At 41.4% G+C, this 22312-nt stretch overlaps 2 long non-coding RNA genes and 1 pseudogene across 2 annotated transcripts; all 3 read left to right on the top strand.

The window, feature by feature from the left end:
• Positions 1-2284: 2284 nt before the first annotated feature.
• Positions 2285-2913, top strand: LOC120292221. The gene is made up of 4 exons (XR_005549994.1): positions 2285-2298; positions 2528-2611; positions 2674-2731; positions 2847-2913. It is a non-coding gene; the product is annotated as an uncharacterized LOC120292221 (long non-coding RNA).
• Positions 2913-3751, top strand: LOC104439107. Its single transcript, XR_005549995.1, has 2 exons — positions 2913-2953; positions 3641-3751. It is a non-coding gene; the product is annotated as an uncharacterized LOC104439107 (long non-coding RNA).
• A 5813-nt stretch (positions 3752-9564) lies between these two features.
• Positions 9565-21391, top strand: LOC104439109 (annotated as a pseudogene).
• The last annotated feature ends 921 nt before the right edge of the window (positions 21392-22312 follow it).

Here is a 22312-nt window from a genome sequence, read left to right on the forward strand (position 1 = left end):
GAATAAGTGTTTGGTATTGTGATTGATTGCACCTTTTCTATCCCAGTTAAATGCTGTCACGGGATTTGTTTCGCTTCCGCATGCGTAATAAAATGAATGGGTCGGCGACGTATCCTGGGATGTCGCATATTTGATCGACCGCAGTGGGATGTGCGCGACCTCGGGGTTCGGGGCGTGACATTATAAAATATAATACTCTAATTTAACCTTGTGAATACATTATAAATTGCCACCCAACCCGTACATCATATGGGGTTCCACCTATAGAGTGGCAAGCATGCCCTACAAATTGATATGTTTGAGAGATTATGTGATATGGACATATAACATATTCAAATGAAATGCTTGATCACTCAACCAATCTAAAATCTCGTATTATCATAGTGTCGCCTAATCATCTAACTCAATAATTTTCTACGACCCGGTAATGATTTCGGGTAGTCAAATTAGGTGAAAAGAAATATTCTATATGCTCGTTACCCAACGTGATAATTTTCAGTAGGTGAAAAGAAATAAATAAGGGCGTCTTTGTTGCAACTTAGATGAAAAGCAAAAAATCTAACCAAAATTTAAAATATCACTCTAGTTTCAAAAAAAGACAAAAAAAAAAAATTATATTCAAATTTACGTGTGAAACTTAAGATTTGATTAGATAAAAAATGAAAGTCAATCCATATAAACCTTCAAATCCATTCAAAAGACCATCAATTAACGATCGGGGGTGGAAAAAGTAATTAGACCCACCAGCGTGGTTACGTTGATCCTCCATTGTACCCTCATGCCTTTTATACCCACATAATTTCCGAGTATCCTTGAGGTATATTGGAGGACTAGCAATTCGTGTTCTCATGTCATGCTGGATTGTCATTCATATCGGTTTGAAATATCTTAATTTTGACTCAAAAGTAGGTATGAATCATAATGGAGGCACCCATTTTCATCGTAGAAAGATGTGTGATTTATTACTTAAATTTTCAATACAAGCGTTTCGCATGCATTTGAATTGACATTTTTCAAGTCCCAGGAGTAGCATATAACTTTTGTAGCCTTCAAAATACAAATAATAGTTCGGACGCTGACAAGATTGGAAAAGGGTGACGAACTGCAACCTTCCTTGCATCCAAAGCTAGGCATCAAGAGGGGGGAGGCATGAGAGAGCTTCCACGAAAATTTTCTCTTTTGTGCCTTAACTTTTGTCTTTTAAAAAAATGCATAAAAAAAAAAAAACTTGCGGAATTTCGTATGTCAGTATTATTATTCATGTACGAGGATATTAAGGCGCTTTTAAGCAGGTGGCGATGAGGAATTAAGGGAAGACCGAGTTAAAAAGGTGAGCGTGGAAGGCAGTTCGGTCAATTCGGGCCGGGGGATTCGGGGAAAAGTTGTTGTGACTTCTCCACGTCGCGCATTCCCCGCATTTAAATGAACAACAGAGTTTGAAGAGGGCATGTCCCTGTTCTGCCTTCTCTCTTTCTCTCTCTATCGCTACTGCGCAAATAATTCCGAGAAATTTTCTTCCTGCAATCTGGAGATCGTGCGACGTGGCTCGCCCACTTCGCTCCTTCTCTCTCCGCAACAAATCAAAATTCAAATCTCCTCTCTTTCTCTCTCTCTCTCTAGGAGATCCCGTACGCGAGAGCGAGACGATGAAGCGCCAGAAACACCAATTCTCTCTCTACATTTCTGCAGTTGGCATCGCCACCTTCGCTGCCCCGTACGGCCCCCCCGCATCGCCAGAGGCGTACCCTCGTTCTAGGGTTTCGCCTTCGGCGCCTTCGACGCCGGCCCCCCGCGGCCGCCGCTGTGGAGATCGCTTCCCCGGCCGCCGAGTGGAGGTACGGCGGGACGCGAGCCCCGAGCGGGATTTCGGCTCGCTCGACGTGGCTGCCAAGTTCGGCGACCTCGAGGTCGTCGTCGAGGAGAGCGACGACGCCGGCGGCGGGGCCATCAACTTCGCCGCGTACGAGAACGTGCCGGTGGAGGCCAGTGGCTCCGACGTCCCGCCGCCGGCGGGCACGTTCGAGGAGATCGACTTGGGGGAGGCGCTGAGCCTGAACATCAGGCGTTGCAAGTACGCGAAGCCGACACCGATACAGCGTCACGCGATCCCGATAGCCGTCGCCGGGCGCGACCTCATGGCGTGCGCACAGACCGGGTCCGGCAAGACGGCCGCCTTCTGCTTGCCGATCGTCTTCGGGGTCTTGCGCGAGGGCTCGAAGAGAGACAGGCACCGTCGTCGAGAAGAACCGCGTGTCCTTCGGGCCTCGTTCTGTCTCCGACGAGGAGTTGGCTTGTCAGGTAAGCGCCATCTCTTTCTCTGGGGTTGTGGGAGGAAAAAAAAGGAGAAGTTGGGTCACAGTTGCATGACGTAAGCATTGTGACCGGGTTTGAATCATTGTACGTTAGATATTTTTAGAATGACCCACGATGAGAAGGGTAAGCTTTGCTTGACATTTTATCAGTCCATGATTATGGCCGTAACTTACGATGAGGTTGTGGTGTGGTTTGTGTGGTTTTCACTGTGCAGATATATGAAGAGGCGAAAAAGTTTGCATATCAAACCGTTGTGAAGGTTGCTGTTGCATATGGTGGTGCGCCATTTGGTCAGCAGGTAGGGCTTTGTGTTTTGTTTCTGATGCTTTGTGCTTATTGCGGTGGTCGACTTTTCTGCAGTTGGCATCGCCACCTCGCTGCCCTGCCGAGACTGTGTCCGGCGGCATCACGAATCTATGTGAGTTCTGATCATCAGCTGCGGTGTGATTATAAGTAGGATGTATGGACGATTCCATTGTAGGGATAGATGACTAGCTTGGACTTGTTTTGAGCTCATTGAGAATTTGGTGTAGTGTTGAAGGTTTCTGTGAAAGAAGAAAGCGGAAATGAGGAATCCATTACCGTCAGATTGTATGGGCCCGAACACGAGTATGTCATTGACCGCGAAAGAGAATTCCACGTGAGTTTTTATTTTGAATAACTGTGTTGTATGTTAATTCCTTGTTTTTTAGTAGACTGGACTTGTTTCCTGAGTGCTTTAATGGAGAGTTCTGTAATCTCATTTTTCCAGCATGTATTATTTCCTTTAGTTAAGGTTTTTCCCTCTTGATCTCTTTGGTATTCATGAGGTTCTTAACTTCCATAGATGCCTGTGTTACAGCATTATATCTCTTGAGTTTTCCGAGGACACAGTTGGATGTGCCTCTCCTGAATCCGGACACACTCTAATCATGCAAATGCAACCTGATAGAATCTAGAACTGAAACTCATCGAGATAGTGTCGAAAGGACTTATTTGGTTCAAAGGGTCCATTTCGTTACTTCTGTGGTGGTCGTCAAGTTTAAGAAATGTGATGATTATGATGCTAACCTGTGAGAGAAATGTAGATGAATGGATCACATACGATTCCTTGAACCACTTGCACAAGTAATTATTGCTAGCATAACTCATGAACTGCTTCCACAGTGATTTGACACATTCATTACCATTCGGTATTTAGGACTGCTACGACGGATGCCTAGTTTCTTCAACAGACTTGGAAAAAGAAAAATGCTTCTAATACTTATGGTGCTCAATTACTTCTGTGTGTAATGACGGCCTTCAATACCGTACTCTGCTTTATAATTGCTTGACCGATTTGTTTTAGGCTATCAAGTACCTTTTGGCTGCAGGATTTGGTGCGAAGTTGCTCGCGGTTTTTGGGAATGGCATGGTTCAGTCATTTATAAATGCTCGTACACTCACTACAGAAGGTATGGATTCATCATTCAGCATAACAAAGAATTTCACATGATGTTGTGGATTTCAGGGAATTTCTCTAGAAAGTAATGTAATGCGAGAAAATGAATATTGCTTCATGATGTAATACCTTAAGCACTTCAGATATGAAATGTTCGCAGTTCTACATGTCTGAAATGGTTTCAAAAATCCCACTGACCATCTTTTGATTGAAGGCATTCAGAAGGGGATAGTCATCTTGTATATGGACCTGTCGGGTCAGCCCTTCAGACTAACTTGAGAAAGTTTGTTGTTTCCTATTTCAGTCTTTCAAATTTGTTTGTTTCCTCTTTAGCAGTTTAGTTTCTCTTTTTTCTGTCACTTCTCATTAAAGTAACTTTTATTTCATCTTTGAACTCTGTTAAATGTTTCTTTTAACAAAAATGCCTTTACCTTAATGTTTCTTTTGTGTCATGTATGTGCCATCTTTTTGATGTAGCATCTGATCTCAAGTTTGTGATAATGAAAAGCGAAGGAAGTACGAGACAATATCTTTTAAGGAAATTCATGATGAACTTCTTGAGCTGAAGGTAAATTCCTCTTTCAAACATTCTGGATATCCTAACTCTTACATGATATATGCTGTGGGATAACTACTACATCAATGATCTCCAATATTTTCATTCAAGCTCTTTTAAAATTGTCTATATGGTATGCCAAGAAGTATGCCTGAAATTACCTATTGCTTAATACTGTGAAGCGCCCCTGCTTTTGAACGCGGACGCTGTTGACGCCACCGACGTTGTCGCCTCCCACCGTCACTTTCCCAAGCCCCACTGATAGGCACCCCATTGGCGACTCTCGTATGTCCAAAGGTTGGTTTTCTTTTTTTTTGGTTCTACTTAGTAGAATTCGGTGCCATGTTAATGTTTAGGTTCGAAAATACATTTGCATTAGGTATTGCTTTATCTTACTTGTTGCTGACTTGCTGTGTTATTCAGATAGTTAGTGAAAATTGGAAGAAAGTGAAAGGGTGGTATCTCTTGAGATTGTTTGCATATAGATATAGTCCTAAGAGATTAGAGGCTTCTAAGCCTAAATTGGTCACTCCTTGTCTGAAGCAAGAGAATGAGAAGCTGGTATTAGGATTGTTTATACTGCTTGGTGTCGCCCAAGGTCTTGCTTATCTCCACCATGATTGCCATCCCCTGATCATTCATCGAGATGTGCAAACATTATTCATCGAGATGTGCAAACATTTCTTTTGGTCTTGCGCCGAAGGCTGAAGGCTTTTGGTTTAATTCAAGTAGGTTGTTAGAAATTACTTTCGAATTTTTTTGCAGGCATTATGTACTGGTATTGTTATTTTACTGACCATGGGAATGAAAAGCTCCATCTCTTAGTGTTTAGTGAAGATCTCTTCTTCATATATCTTCTGCCACCTATCATATTCAATGCGGGGTAAGTTAATTTCCAATTGGAGTGGTGAAGAACTTTTCTCGGATCATCTTACACAGTAGCATTTAGGCATCATTCTTTTACGTGGTAACTGTTAAGGCATCATTTGTTGCTACATGTTTGTTTTTTCGAATTTGTCTTGGCACAGTAACTCCGCGATTGAGATTGGGTTGGATTTTTCTATAATTGTAAAGAGTTCCTCGAACTGTAAACAGGCTTTGAAAGAATTCTGACATGGGCTTTATAAACTATGAGGGATAGACTATATAGATGGACAGAAGAGCGATCATTGAAGATTTGAATAATTTGATTGTCAGCAAAATGTCCATGTATATTAATCCGTTATACTTTGCAAAATATAGAGTTGACAGACAAGTTGTATAATTTAATTTACCGTCTCATCTTTGAATTTTATAGGAAGGTTGCCTATATCTTCTAGGGTTGAAAGTGTTCTGACTATTTTTTATGGGATTTATCTCCTTTCTATTTTCTAATATCTATTGAGTGAATAAATAATTTCTTATAGGCTTCGATATGGAGTTTAATAAGTTATTTATTGGTGCTAATCATCCTTTTCAGGTTTCAGGTGAAAAGAAGCAATTCTTTAGAAACTTTATGACCATCATGCTATTTGGCGCTATCGGTACCTTAGTTTCATGCACTATTATTTCACTAGGTAAGTCAAAGGATTTTACTTCCATTTTTTGGCTCGCCATGTCAAAGGATGATTGTGTATATTGCTTATTATATTCTTCAATGCCTTGAAGATTTATTCCACTAATCTTTTTTTCCCAAAAGAAAATCCAAGCAGCATTTTGAACTGTTTCCAGGGTTCATTTCTATATGCTTTCTCAGTCTTTAAACTACATTAGAATTTAATGGCTTAGATAACTCCTTGTTTCACTTTATGTGATGCACTGTCATTTTCCGACAGAAATTTTGTTGTTGTAGCTAGGAATTGATATTGCAAAGGTCAACAGAGATCTGTATGTTTGAAATCACTTTTTGTGATTAAGACATTGCTTGATGGATTTTTTAGTATACAATGAATTGATTCCTCCATTTTATGTAAATGACGTGGTATTTATCAGTGATATTCACTCGTATGTGTAGTAACCATAGAAGAAGTCGGTTTGCCTACTCGGAAATCTTGAAGACTCTTAAGAGCACATGGGTTTGTGTTTGTCGAATTGTGTATTTTACTTCCATCCTCATCATTTGTTTATTTAAGCAATGAAATACCCTTCTCAAATAAGCACGCAAAAGGGAGAAATTCTTACATAGATAAATTTTCTTGTGAGGTCACGAGTTATTCTTGCATATTTTCTTCGGACCTATGCTTGTTTAAGAACAATCTTGTAACTGATGTACCTTACTTGTGATGATCTCAGAACCATAGAAGTTTTCAAAAGATGGATATGAGCAACATATGCAAGTTAATCATCTTGCTCCAGCTTTGCTATCGGTTTGCTTTTCCATCACTCTTTCGAGGCTCTCCAAACAGAATTGTCAATGTAAATTCTATGGTAAGTTCATGATCACAATATAGTCCACATTTTTCATCTTACTTTTAAAGTATGGACTGTAGCTTATAGGCAAATTACCTTAATCAAGTGGTGAATTAGATATTTGGTCTCGAAGTATCATATCGTGCGGTTGGATTGAGAATCGTGAGATCCTTCATAACAGTAAACATAGAGCTAAAGTCATCTTGAGGAGTCATTCTTATCAAATATTTGATGATGGCTTGAAACTATTATACAGTAGGGCAATTAAATAATAGGATTCCTTTGATCCTAAGCAGGCAAATTGGCTTTTGATTTCCTTCAGTTAGTGCTTTCAATGACGCATTAAGTTGGTGCTGCATTATGTTAATCGGGCTGTTCTTGCATCCATTTGCTAATGGCAGATCGTTGAAAGAATGATATTATTGTCTTTGGTTCTTGAATGATGGAAATTTTGCTGAAGACTTGTGATGTTCGATGCTCCATTTAAATGTTGTTGGATGGTTGACCTGAATCCATTTGGTTTGTATGTTAGGATGAATGGCTATATGCTAATTCTTTACTCTAGTTAGGCTACAAACCTATCAATGCGACATTTTTATTTCTGTATTGTCCCCAAAATCTCCCTTTCTGGCTCTAAACCATTGCTCTTATTCATTTTCATTTTTCCCCTTAATACATTCTGTTGGATTTTGCTTAGCAATTAGTATATTTTCAATACTTCATACTAATATATTATAGGTTATGAAGTGATACTTATTAGAATGTTGATTATGACCTGTAATTATTACTAACGAGGCGAGGTGGCCTTATTAGGTTATGTTCAGAAGTGTCCTCCATAAACGGCTGCTTGCTGAATGGAATTAGTGTATTATGCGTATCACCTGGAGTAGTCCAAACCAATATTGTAAGTATGCTGAAACAGTTTTCATTTTGAATATGTAAAAGTGAGTACGCTAGTAGACTTTTAATGCATATATGTGGTGTCGTGTCTATGTGCAATGAGTCAACGATTGACCCAAAGGGGTGGGTGGCATGGCATCGTTGTCAGTTGCTCAATTTCTAATGAAATTTACTTATGCTAATTTTTTCCATGTTAATTTTCATGAAACCACCGCCACCGGGTCATCCAAACCCTTTTGAAAAAGCACACAATGTTGAAACCTCTTACCGGGTATGGGAAAAGACATTAGAAATGATTGGTCTTCCATCAGATTCTGTGTAGAGACTTATAGAAGGGGAAGATATTAAATGTCGATATGGTGGTCAATAGGGTGATTATCCCCTCTCTCTTTACAAGGAAGTGCTGGTTGACATGAAAGACTTTGCACAAGGAGTAGGAGTTGAGAAGTGTAGTATTCACCTTTCTTAAATGCCTCTTTGCTGCTCCGGCGTTCCTTCTCTCTCATTTGCAATTCATTTATGATGGCACGGGGTTTTTCTCTTTCCTCTTCAAACGAAGGAAAGAGAGTACAAATTTTTTGTACGCAACTTTTCTATGGAACTCCCACAAACAAATTTTGCATCGTGAAAGCCTTAAACGCACCTTGAATGACGGAGTTTAGCTAGTCAATGACCTCCGTTTGGGGATTGAGTCTCAAGAGTAGTGTGTAATCACCGAGCCCAGTCACCGATCGGCTCTATTGGAGTGCGATATGTGCCTCAAGCTCCGCTCCCACAAAACCACGTTCTAATCTCTGTCCCCATTCCTCCGCCTTAGGAAGAAATGGCCATTCCTACTCCTTCGGTCACTGGACAAACGCTAGAGCAGCACGGAAAGAGAAGCGAGTGAGCGATGTAGTAGGGGCCCCTGCTTTGCCAGCGACAGTAGGGGAACGGCCGCTTGATAAACTTCAAATGAATGCCGGAGCAGCAAGGAGCTCGCAAAGAGAAGCAAACGAGCACTATAGTAGGGGCAGCCATAATGTGGTTTGTTGATGTCGATGGGAGAATGGTCACTTGACGAATGCTGAAACAAATGCCGGAGTAGCAATGAGAGCGGAGAGAGAAGCGAGCGGCGCCAAAGCAGGGGCTCTCGTAATGTAGGTTGTTGGCAATGGCAAGGAACGATCACTTGACACACGGCGGAGCAACGACAAGCATAGAGAGATTTTGGGATTCAAAATTTTGAAACCTTCATCGGGTGAAAGAATTCACAGCTACTGGAGAGTAACCGTGTAGAGCCTCTACTTCTCTTTCCTTTGTTTGAAGAGGAAAGAGAAAAGCCCCTCTGCTTCTCTTTTCCTTCGTTTGAGAGGAAGAGAATAGCACCTCCGCTTCTCTTTTCCTTCATTTTAAGAGGAAAGAGAATAGCCCCTGTGCCATCATAAATGCATTGTAGATGAGAGAGAATGTGTAGGTTGTGCAGGCTAGGGGGAGAATCAACGTGCGCAGGAGCAGAGGGTAAGAAGAAGCTACGGAGAGGAGAAAGAAAAAATGCAAACGACAACAAGGGGCCCACTTTTTCATGTGGCGTCGCGTGAGTGGTCGGGGACCACACTAACATGGCGCTCCCGGACCACCTAATATTTTCTCAGTCTGGCTACTTCGATTGCAAGGATTGCTTCAACCTGGAAGGTTGGGAGAAGCACTTGGATGTACCACAACGACATCCTCGACTACAGGATTGACTAGGTCCTAGCCACCGGGCACCATTCAAATTGGCCTAGACATTGGGGGAGGGAGTGGGATGTTCGTGGCCAAGTTGAGGGAGCGCAACATGACCATTATGACCACCATGATGAACCTGGATGGCCCGTTCAACACCTTCATTGCATCCCGAGGGCTCATCTCGATGCACATGAGCGTGTTGCAGAGGCTGCCCTTCTTTGAGAACACGCTGAACATAGTGCACTCGTTGCACGTGCTGAGCAACTAGATCCCGAACACAATGCTGGAGTTCACACTGTACGATATTTATCGGGTGCTGAGGCCGGGCGGGTTGTTCTGGCTCGACCACTTCTTCTGCGAAGGCCTGCAGCTGAACGAGATGTACATGCTGATGATGGAGCGGGTCGGGTTCAAGAAGCTGAGGTGGAATGTCGGGAGGAAGGTCGATCGGGGGCCGCAGAAGAGCGAGTGGTACTTCTCCACCCTCTTGGAGAAGCCCATGACATGACTTTCATGCATTTGCACAGTCCTCATAGATCGACTTGCTTCCTTTGTTGCATTTCTTCCTTGAGCTTAGATGTCACCAGAACAATATCAAGTGAAAGTACCTTGAATAAGATACCTTCTACAATTCAAAGTACCTTGAATTAAACTTACTCTTTTAATGAAAATTAGCCAATTTAAGGTACAAATGAGAATGGATAATTACAATAGGAAAATTGTGCAATGGTGACAGTTATGATTCATTTTCCATCTCGGTCAACCTGTGCAATGGATTCCTAAACTTCAAATAAGTCATGAAGAAAGTATGTAACAAAGTCATTTCATGTCTTAACTTGTTTTGCAACAAAACTTTCGAGCTTAGTGTAAGAAATGAGAACTTCATGGATCAATGTTTGCAATGCCAAGATGATATGATGTCATTCCCCATTATTTTTTAGCCAATATTGGGGCAGAGAGTGAGGAAAAATTGAGCGAAGGATGAAAGGTAATCACTGTAACCTTTTTCATTGATACTTTGCAAATATTGTGCCTTGAAGTAGGATATCATCTATAAGGATTATCATTCATGTACTGTACAGATGGCTGTACCATAATTGTCTCTTTGGGTCTAAAGCCTTTTCTTTTCTTCTTTGATCATGGTTGTAATTACTATCCATTTCTTATTATTAATTCATGTTTCATATTGATTCCTTTTGAAGAAATTTGCTTTGATATCATGAAAGCATAAAGTGTTTGATTATTGATCTCAACTACAATTGTTCAGATGATTTTCATTATATATAGATCTTAAAAATGTTACACTTCGTAAGGAAATTATATAACAATGGAAATTAATAAATGAAGAGATCATTATATTATAAGAGTTGTCAATCCCTTGATTCTACAATCTCCAATAATCATGTGATTTCGATTTCTATTTCGAACTTCTTCTTCCTTGCTTGATAAAACTGCTTTTATCCCGATGATTCAATTGAGGCTCCTCCCAAATGTATATGCTGCTAGCAAAAACAGAGTCATGAGGCATACCCATGCCTTGATGACGACTTTAATATTGTATCGCGGGCATTGTGGCTCTTACCAGGTGGGCATTAGTTAGAGCAGAAGATAGTAGTCAGATGCAATTGAGCGCCCTATAATCGATATGCGGAAGATAGTCTTTGAGATGCACATCATCACACTTTGAGATGTATGGAAGGTCGGCGTTGATCCACGACTCGCCTAAGTCTGCCTTTGCGGTTAACACGATGGCGTTGCTTTCTTCCTTTGGCGCTCTGTCGTTATTGCTTAGTGGCCTCCCCTTCCTGACCTTTTCATCCACTCTTGAAGGGGAGGCCAGTGAGCAACAATGATAGGGCGTCAAAAGGAAGAAAGCAACGCTGTCGTGTTGACTGTAAATGCAGAACTTAGGACGAGTCGTGGATCGACCTTGACCTTCCATGCATCTCGGTGCAGCTGAGTTGCATCTCGGCATTATCTTCTGCATATCAATCACAAGGGCGCTCATTTGCATCTCAATACTATCTTCTACTCTAACTAATGCCCTCGTGATAAGAGCCCACGGTCTCGGGATTTGAGGTACAATATTGAAGTGGTGATTGAGGCATGGGTATGCTTGATGATTCTGTTTTTGCTGGCGGCATATACATTTGGGAGGGTCCCCAATTGAGTCATCCGAATAAATGCATTTTTATCAAGCAAGGAAGAAGAAGCCAGAGATAGAAATTGAAATGATGATGATTATTGGCGATGTTAGAATTGAGTTTCGAATTGTGGCTCTTATCACGCCTGCATTAGTTAGAGCAGAAGATAGTACTAAGATGCAAATGAGCGCCCTTGTGATCGACATGCAGAAGATAGTACTGAGATGCATCTCATCACACTGAGATGCATGGAAAGTAAGCGTCGATCCACGACCTACCCTAAATTTCGCCTTTGCAATTGACACGGCGGCGTTGCTTTCTTTTTTTGGCGCTTTGTTGTTGTTGCTTAGTGGCCTCCCCTTCAGCAATGGTACCGAACACAATTCTATTCCAGAATCAGAAATTTTGGACAGTTATCAAATAGCTTAAAGTGCTTAGAATCAGTTAATGATTATCTTGTTACTTCCTCCAGTTGTCCAAGTCACCAACAATCTTGGCATTGTCCTCGGCGTTGTATGCAATTATGTTATCCCTATGCTTATGCTCAAATGCAGGTGGCAATCAGCTTCCGCATCGAAGTTAGAGATCTAGGCTAGCACATGTTTTGCGTCATTCATGAGGCCCTGCATGGCGAGTCACTAGGGGGATTTTGGCATGATGCGGGCCCCGATGGTGAGCAGGACTACCAAGAGTGTTTGCAAGTCGAGCATAAAAAGCCACCTGCATTTGAGCACGAGTAAGGGATATCATAATTGCATACGACGACAAGAAGGGTGCCAAGGTTGATGGAGACCTGAACAACTGAAGCAAGCAACAAGAAAATGCTCATTAAACATGAAAAAGAGAAACTAATGACTAATAAATAATGAAAACTGTAATAGACAATTAGAAAACAACTTGCCTCGAGAAATGGAGTGAGTAAGTCGCATAATATGGTGGGGGAGATTTCCATGATATAAATGGGGGTGATGGGAGTGCCACCCAAATGCCGCCTAGGCTGATCACATGGCCCCACGGAAGTAAAGCATTGTGAGAACATAACCCCATGAGGAGCATTCCTACAAAAAAAGAAAGCTCCTATCAACTTTATCAAGTTGCAACAGCTAATTCCACCTTGCCATAGCTACCCAAAATTGAGAACAAATTCATGATCCTCACCTGGAATGTGCTCCTTGATTATTCTTTTATCGTTTTTTTTTTATAAATATTTTAAGGCCTTGCCCTATGATAGTCAATTAAAAAAGAAGAAGAAAAATCTAACTTTGAGTTCTACTCATCCTAGTTAAACATGTAAAAACATATATGATAGCACAACACAAAAAACTAATATATAACAGCATGACAAAAAAACTAACTTCCACCAACTTGTGACGACTTAGCTACTTCATAAAAACATAGCAGTATTAATTGCACACACATTAAGATGAAACTTTGCTATCTATCCTCCACGAGCCCGTGTCAATTCAAGACTCGTGCCCGTTCCTATTTTGGTTATGCCAGTTGTGCCTAACATCCATGGTAAGATTTTCCTAATGGACCACCACAGCTCTTTCAGGATCTTATCCCTTGTTAATTTTTTGACATCATACGATTGCTGGATTTTCCATAACCAAATAAAAACTCAGCTTTTATTACAAGTTGAGTGGATTCGATGTCAAGTTGTTTACAAGCCACCAAAAACCAAAAAAAGGCGATATCATAAGTCACAAGTGGTAAGTTGAACATGGACCCATGGACCTATCACAATTTATTAGGATGTGTTTGGTTCAAGTAGTATTTAAAAGATTTTGGACCTATGAAAACTTAAAGACCCTTGTGCCAAAGTTGAGATGCTTGGCAATATAACATCAAAGGCTTTTGAGCTAAAACTAGCATTTCCAAAATCGCTTAATCTAATGACATGTGTTGTGCTCAATTGGGTTTTGGGAATGTCATTGGGAAAATATAAAGGATTTTAGGTTGAAGGGGTTTTTTCAAAATATAAATAGTGCTTAGTAAATTATAGTTTGAAAGTACATTGAGGATCAACTTTGATTTAAAATAGTATTTGGAAAAATTACACTTTATGAAGGAATTTTGCTTTTTATAAAAATAAATAAATATATAAACCCTCAAACTAGCAAAGGACTCAAGCTATTGATGAGCCACATTGATGCTAGATTTGCCCAAATCTGGCTCGCTCTCAAGATACAACTTTTCTAAGGGGCTTTGGCCCAAAGCCCCTTGAGAAAAACTTGGCTTGTTTGCCAATTGTTTTTAGCCCCCTCTAGTCAAATGCTAGCCTTGGCAAATTTTGGAAAGGCCATTTCCTAAGGTTAATTAAAAAAAAATTTCTTCCAAGAGTTTTCATCAAATTTTTTGTTTTTTTTAATTGTTTTTTGGTTTGGCCCTCGTAGATAGGGGTGAGTATGGTTCCAGCGTAAAACCTGGAACCTGAGAACTGGATTGATGAAAATCTGTAGGTTCCAAGTTCTAAGGTATGCGGGTAGGTTCCCAGTTCCAAAAACTGAGAAACTCATTTCAACGGTTATGTTCTAGGTTCTTAGTTGGAGGAACGTAGAATCTGTACCTACAACCCGGAACAAGTTTTAATATTTTTATTAATCCATATCTCCGTGCAATTTTAAGATATTGTATGTTGTTTGATGATGAGTGTATAGTCTAAAAGCACTAGTTCGAGTTTCTATTTTATGGCTAAGACTTTTACTTTATTAATATTCATATTTTTCATGTATATAACTATAAGTTATGATTAGTGAATTGTAATCGTTCATATAATAATATAAGTTGGACTTGGGTAGACTTTCGGAACCTATGACAGAATAGGTTCCAAGTTCTGAAAAAATAAGGAACTGTTCCAACGGATAGTTCCAAGTTCAAGATGGAACTTATACGGAACTTAGATCCACTCATCCCTACTTCTATCTAGTTGAATTCCTTACCAAGAATTTTTTTTTTTTTCTGTTGATAGTTTTGTTCATTTTGTATGATCTTTAATGAATGACAAGCTTATTTATTATTATTACGTTCATTTTCGTTTTGTTTAACTAAAAAATAAAAATAAAACATGTTAGACCTTGAAACCAACTCTGAAACTTGTGACAAGGTAGGTTCAAGGTTCCAAAAAATGATAACCTTATACCCGAGGGTAGGTTTCAGGTTCTAAGCGGATTCTGTAAGGAACTTGGAACCACTCACCCCTACTCGAAGGGATTATTCATCTTCTCTAGTGAAGCTTCGTTAAGAGTTGTGTGAGGTCAGTTGATGAGGTCAAATTTGGCTACTAGTAATCTAGTTTGGTGCTAGCCAGCCTCATTTAAGAGCACCAACCAGTCGTTGAGCCTTTCGCCAACTTTGAGGTTTTTTTTACCAAAAGAAAAAAAAGCAAAAATGCTTTATAAAGTGTGCATTTTCTAAACACTATTTAAATTAAAATTGTTTCCCAAATGAATTTTCCCGAACACAACATGCAAGTCCTGCCCAATATTGGCTTTGAGCATTTTCAAAATAATAATTCATGGGTTAATTTTTTTTCTCTTCTGATTTTGCGCTCGTTAAACTATCCAAATGTTAGTTTTTACCCTAACTGGCTTTCTTGTGCAGATTTGACCGACATTATTAATGTCGATAGGAAGCTTAGATTTGACTGTTTTGGATCTCTCGGTCTAAAAACATTCATACTCCCTCATGCTCACAAAAGAAATCTACCCTTCCCATCGCTTGATGCCACAGCTCAATCGCGAAGCCAGCAAGGATGCCCTCACCCTTACCTACCGCTCGCGCCTCTCTATGCGCCCTGTCTTCGTTTGTGGGGAGATCATTCACAACTGGCAACGAGGAGGCCACGCGAGTTCGGTATGAGCTCATACCTTGCGATCGTGGAGGCTGTGCAAGGTCAAGCCTGAGCTCATGAGGGCTGTGACTGGTCGCAAGCAAGTGCGATAACCTAGCGAGTCGCCTAAGCTAGCTAGCAAAGCTTGGCCATGGTTGCCAAAATGGAAATCGTCGACCTTGAGTTGGTCTAGTCTTGGGCAAGCGCAATGATGTTCGCTACGCTCCAAGAGAGCAACGGCATGTGCTCTTGAGAGGGAAAACATTGGAAAAGTACCCAAAAGTCATAAATCTATTACATTAATACCAATTAAGTCTTAAACATTTTAATTATATATATTTAATCTCAAAATTTTTCACATTGGTATTAATTCAGTTTATCCAGTTATTTTTTTTATTGAAAATTGCTGATGTGGATGTTGGATATTCGACGTGGCACGACCAAAGCTAAAATAGACATTTTTTAAATATTTTTTTGGTATTTTCTTATCTTTTTTCTTTTCATTACATTTTTTTTTTTTTGTAGCATGAGACCTGACAAGGTTGCTGGCCAACCCTCACTCGCAACAAAAGAAGGTTGCGCAACCCTCATCAACACGGCAATCACAGATTACCCCTAATTTCCTTCAAAGTGGCTAAGACCAGTATTGGCCAAAGAGAGCCTCCCAATGAGTCCTCTCCTCTGCAGCAAAATGTTGGCCACGCAACCCTCGTCATTGCAATCAACACTTTGGAAAGACGAATCAATCTCAAGGATTGCCATTGAGGGTATATGATCAAAGGTACTTGCTTTCTAGGTATAGGCTGGCTTTCATGTCCACGAGAGCTCTCAATGCGCTTGTTACAAAGACAAACACGTTGCTTTGGCTCCTAAGGAAGAAAGACTCAAAGAAGAAGAGGCACTTTGAGGAAGCGAAACCCATCTCGAACCTAGATCTAGTGAGGGTTGCAACGCCCTCTCTTGCGGGCAGCACGACCTTTGCTGGCCCGCTTAGGAAAAAAAACAAAAAAAAAAATTATGAAAATTTAGTAAAAAAAAAAAAAATTTACTTCAACATTGGCCATGTCACGTAAGACACCTAGTGTCCACATTAACAATTTTTGTGCTAATTAAAGGATAAACTAAATTGGTACCAATTTCAAATAGGTTTAAGGCTAGATTAATCTAATTGAAGGGTTTATGATTGAATTGATACCACTACAATAAGTTTAGGATTGTTTTTTTTTATTTATACTTTTCTTGAAAACTTGGTAGTCAAAGGTCAACTTGGTTCGGGTGGGTCCATTGGTTTCATGGATCCACTCGAGAATCGGATTGTCAATCTGGTCTGGTTCTAGGTGGGTCCATGGAACCCATTCCCAATCTCTACAAAAATACATTCATCAATCAATATCATGGTGAACCTAGTTTCTCGTAGAACACTAAAGCTTGTTTGCCCTTAAATTCGGGTTGAATTGCGAGCTATTGATTTTGATTAATGATTGAAAATGTTAGGGTGGAACGAATCAATAATACTCATTAATTAGAAACTTAATTTTTCCTAAGGTCATGGTGTGGTCCTCTTAGGGCTTCCGACACTAGGAACATGTGGAGATTAGAATTGTATTAGAAGTCCTAACCTCTACACAAGTCAAATCATTAATAGTTTGATCCATCAATTTTTTTCAATGTCAACTTAATTTAAGCACGAGGATGGTCAATGAGAGACCTAATTATGCTCTTAAAAGAGCCATTGGCTCTTAATTTCAGATCATGATAACAAAGCGCTGCAACATTTATGGACATCACCATTTGGTCACATCCATCCTCTTTGTTTGTTTATTTTGTTTGACTGAGAAAGCAAGTAAATAAATTATTAGAATGAACAAAAAGTAAGGAGGTAAATTCTATTATTCAACCAAGAGACAAAATTAGTCAATATTGTCAAATACTATATATTGGTCGAAAAAGTACAAAATAATTAAATGATTGAGTTGGAATTTCTTTTATATATATCGATGGTTCTACTTTGGGATGCGGGCTGGGAACTGAACTGGATCGATACTCGCCAATTCTAGTAAATTAGAACAGGGAACAGATTGATCCCCATGAGAACTGCTAGTTCCGGTTCGATCTCGTCCGATTTCAATGGTTCTCAATTTCTTTGCACACCCCTATTGGTAGTGGATGTGTCGGATCAAGCAAGCCTCCTGGGCCTAGAGAGGGCCTAGAGAGAGTGCGGGTGGATGTTAGATATTTTATTTTTTAATTTTTGAGTGAGAATAGTTTGTAAGATAAAATGAGACAATTTGGGAAAGGAAATACATGCGGAAGATGCATGAAAACAAATAAAAAATGGTAATTATAAGTTTCGAGAGGAAAGGAGTCTTTTTGATAATGATGTGAAAAGCAAAATCGAAGATACTTTTGAAAAAATTTTCAAAAAGAAGAATCTATAGGTTAGTCAAATAATTAAAAAAAAAAACAGTTAAAAAAGAGATGACGTCACTCCTATAAGTAGGCCGGCGACGGCACTAACCGTCGAACGAAGTGGACCCCAAAAGCCAAACCCACGACCTCTCCGGGAGTTTTAAGGTTTCTTCTTCTTGCTCGTGCTCGCCATCGGCAGTTCTTGAAAACCTCTCGAGGCGCGAAGCCGTGAGCTTGATCTTGACGTGCTTGCGGATCCAATCCACGGCTCGAGCAAGTGCAGGTCGGAGGATTTCCCGGGCTTCTCGAGCCAAAGCGAGCCGGGCCGGGAGTCGACGGCTGAATCGATCCACGTTCATTGAGTTCTCTAAATGTGTCTCATATTGCAGCAATGTGCCTTGGCAGTTCCATCCTGGATCTTACATTTATGTAGTTCTTTCGGCGAGATGTGGAAAACCATTGTTACACGGAGATGCTCGGTGTCTTTTTTCTTTTTTGGTGGCTTGTAAACAACTTGACATCGAATCCACTCAACTTGTAATAAAAGCTGAGTCTTTATTTGGTTATGGAAAATCTAGCGATCGTATGATGTCAAAAAATTAACAAACGAGTCTAATTTATTTGCGTGACTTGTGTTGGACTCATAAGTTAGAACTCAACTCAAATATTAATTTTTTTTAAATAAATGAATAAAAGATTGTGAATATCACACATGACGAGATCACTCTTATATATATAAAAGAGTAACGCGGTGAGCAGCGGCTACGGAGACGAGGTGGAGGTGCGATGTCACGAGTCGCGAGCGTCGGGCGGAGGCGAGGGCTGCAATGGTGATGATGTTGCAGCCGTTGTAGCGTGCAGGTCGGAGGGCGGTGGCTCGAACGATGTAGGGTAAGCAGTAGGCAGGTCGTAGACAGGCAAGCGACAGCACGAGCTGCAGCAACTTCACAGCTTAGGTGAAGAGGCAAGCAAGGGTGGAGGCGGTGGTTGCAGCAGCGTTGCGGCTCCTGGGCAGCAGTGACGACATGGACAGGATTGCGAGTAGCAGTGGCTCGGGGTCAGCATTCCGGCACGACATAGTGGGCGATGACAGCGGCAGTCTAGCTTGGACAGAGGCGGCGAGTGCAGGGACTCGGCCACCAGTGGCGGAGCTTTTTCTTTCTCCCCTCTCCTCTCTACTCTCCTTTTTCTCCCTGCTCGATGCTCTGTCCACTCCTCTCTCAATTTCTCTCTCTCTCTCTCTCTCTCTCTCTTTGCGTTCTCTTCTGCTCTCCTCGATTCCCCGGTTTTCTCCGTCTTTCTCTTCGTTCCTGCCCCGTGTGTTGCTATCCTCTTTTCTCTAGGGTTTCCTGCACGAAGATGGGCAAAGGAGGAAGAGGCTAGCATGGGCTGAACCTAAGAGGAAACGGCTTGGGCTGTGTAGGGGAAAAAAAAAGAAAAGAGGTGAGTCGAGCCAAGGTTTGATCCAGCCCAACCCGGCCTCTCTCAATTTCAATTTTTTTAGATTAATAATTTTAATTAATTTTTTATGTATTTTTTAAAAAAAAATTATGCATTTGAGGAAAAGTTAGATATCAACAGCTGCCCCTCTTTAACGAGAAGACAACTAAATTATATTGGCGGTAGAGAGACCTAGGTGCATAGGCACACGTTAGGTCAACGGATAGGGCTCATAATTATGGAAGTGTGTCTTGTCAGTAAGAGGAAGAAAATGACTCCGGGCTACAGAAGCACTCCGTGTCATAGGAAGAAAGAGGGACTCCAGGCTATAGAAGCTCTCTCGTGTAATAGAAAGAAGGGGAAGGACTCCGGACTATAGAAACTCTCCGTGTTATAGGAAGAAGGACTCCGGGCTACAAAAGCTTTCCGTGTCATAGGAAGAATGACTCCGGGTTACAAAAGCTCTCTATGTCATAGGAAGAAGGGGAAGGACTCCGAGTTATAGAAGCTCTCCGTGTCATAAGAAGAAGGTCATAAGAAGAAGGAGAAGGACTCCGGGCTACAGAAGCTCTCTGTGTCATACGGAGAAATAAAGACTCCAGGTTACAAAAGCTCTCCGTGTCATAAGAAGAAAGAGAGACTCCGGGCTACAGAAGCTCACCGTGTCATAGAAAAAGAGGGAGACTCCGGGCTACGAAGCTCTATGTCATAAGAAGAAAGGAAGACTTCGGGCTACAAAAGCCCTCCATGTCATAAGAAGAGTGAAAGTCTCACCGTGAACCCATGAACCTTTGTAGATGACATGATTTAAGGTTGATCATAAACCTTTGGAGATAGCATGATTTAAGGTTGATCTATTGAATCTGCTTTCAGGTACTATGCACCTGCACTCAGGTATCGGATGTTTGCTGTGAGGGTTAATTCCGGCGAGAGGGACTTTCTCGAAGCGTTTAGGAGACCGGCTGCTATTTTTGCTCGCTCTATCGACCAGTTCATTGAGAAGCCTCTTCTTGGTTATTTCTTTGGCATGATGTCTGTAGCAATGGTTTCGCTCCCAAAGTCCATTGGTGAGTACTAGTCTCCTTCCCTCTCTAAAGCTAGTGGCGGCAATTGACTTTCTCGAACCTAAACCTCGAGTCTTTGGGATTTATGCTGTCTTGTATCGGCGCGGCTCGGCTTTCTAATTATGCTACATCTCCGATCGACCCATCAATGGCTCCTCTTGAGTATTGTCATGACATCATTATCTACTGCTACGGCTGTTTTTGTGACCCCTTTATTGTCACTTCTTCTCATTGGCAAAAGAATGCCCGTCGATGTGAAAGGAACGGTTTCCAGCATTTTGCAGATTGTCGTCACACCCATCACTGTAGGGCTGCTTCTTAATAGGTTAAACACTCGCCTTTGCTACGTACATTTGCTAGGGAGTTCCAGTAGTTTAATATCTCATAGTTTGCTTTTAGGTTCTTCCCTTGGATTTCTAATGCCATACGACCACTTTTGCCGCCACTCTATGTCATTGTGACGGCTCTATGCGTTGGAGCACCTCTTATGATGAACATCGATTCCATCAATTCTTCATTTGGTTTGACGATCTTGTCCCTCGTAATTGCATTTCATCTGACTGCATTCGTCATTGGATACTTCCTTCCCGGTTTCTTCTTCCGGAAGGCTCCTGATGTAAAAGCATTGCGAAGACCACTATCCTTTGAGACAGGTGCCTCCTTTATCCATCCGCATAAGAAGAGGGTTTTCTTTATCCATCCGCTTCGAGAAAGTCCCTCTCGCCGGAATTAACCCTCACAGCAAACATTCGAAACCTGAGTGCAGGTGCATAGTACCTGAAAGCAGATTCGATAGATCAACCTTAAATCATGCTATCTCCAAAGGTTTATGATCAACCTTAAATCATGTCATCTATAAAGGTTCATGGGTTCACGGTGAGACTTTCACTCTGCTTATGACATGGAGGGCTTTTGTAGCCCGGAGTCTTCCTTTCTTCTTATGACACGGAGAGCTTCGTAGCCCAGAGTCTCCCTCTTATTCTATGACACGGTGAGCTTCTGTAGCCCGGAGTCTTTCTCTCTTCTTATGACACGGAGAGCTTTTGTAACCTGGAGTCTTTATTTCTCCGTATGACACAGAGAGCTTCTGTAGCCCGGAGTCCTTCTCCTTCTTCTTATGACCTTCTTATGACACAGAGAGCTTCTATAACTCAGAGTCCTTCCCCTTCTTCCTATGACATAAAGAGCTTTTGTAACCCGGAGTCATTCTTCCTATGACACGGAAAGCTTTTGTAGCCCGGAGTCCTTCTTCCTATAACACGGAGAGTTTCTATAGTCCGGAGTCCTTCCCCTTCTTTCTATTACACGGAGAGCTTCTATAGCCTGGAGTCCCTCTTTCTTCCTATGACACGGAGTGCTTCTGTAGCCCGGAGTCATTTTCTTCCTCTTACTAACAAGACACACTTCCATAATTATGAGCCCTATCCGTTGACCTAACGTGTGCCTATGCACCTAGGTCTCTCTACCGCCGATATAATTTAGTTGTCTTCTGTTTTTGAATACAACCTCTTCGAGGCTACATTCAAAGAGGGGCAAAGTTTGTTGATATCTAACTTTTCCTCAAATGCATAATTTAAAAAAAAATACATAAAAGATTAATTAAAATTATTAATCTAAAAAATTGAAATTGAGAGAGGCCGGGTTGGGCTGGATCAAACCTTGGCTCGACTCACCTCTTTTCTTTTTGTCCCTACACAACCCAAGCCGTTTCCTCTTGGGTTCGGCCCATGCTAGCCTCTTCCTCCTCTGCCCATCTTCGTGCAGGAAACCCTAGAGAAAAGAGGATAGCAACACAGGGGCAGGAACGAAGAGAAACACGGAGAAAACTGGGGGAATCGAGGAGAGCAGAAGAGAATGCAGAGAGAGAGAGAGAGAGAGAGAGAGCTCGAGAAACTGAGAGAGGAGTGGACAGAGCATCGAGCAGGGAGAAAAAGGAGAGCAGAGAGGAGAGGTGAGAAAGAAAAAGCTCCGCCATTGGTGGCCGAGTCCCTGCACTCGCCACCTCTGTCCAAGCTAGACTGCCGCTGTCATCGCCCGCTATGTCGTGCCGGAATGCTGACCCCGAGCCACTGCTACTCGCAATCCTGTCCATGTCATCATTATTGCCCAGGAGCCGCAACGCTGCTGCAACCACCGCCT

This window comes from Eucalyptus grandis, chromosome 3 (assembly GCF_016545825.1).
Source record: "Eucalyptus grandis isolate ANBG69807.140 chromosome 3, ASM1654582v1, whole genome shotgun sequence".
Classification (NCBI taxonomy): Eukaryota; Viridiplantae; Streptophyta; class Magnoliopsida; order Myrtales; family Myrtaceae; genus Eucalyptus; species Eucalyptus grandis.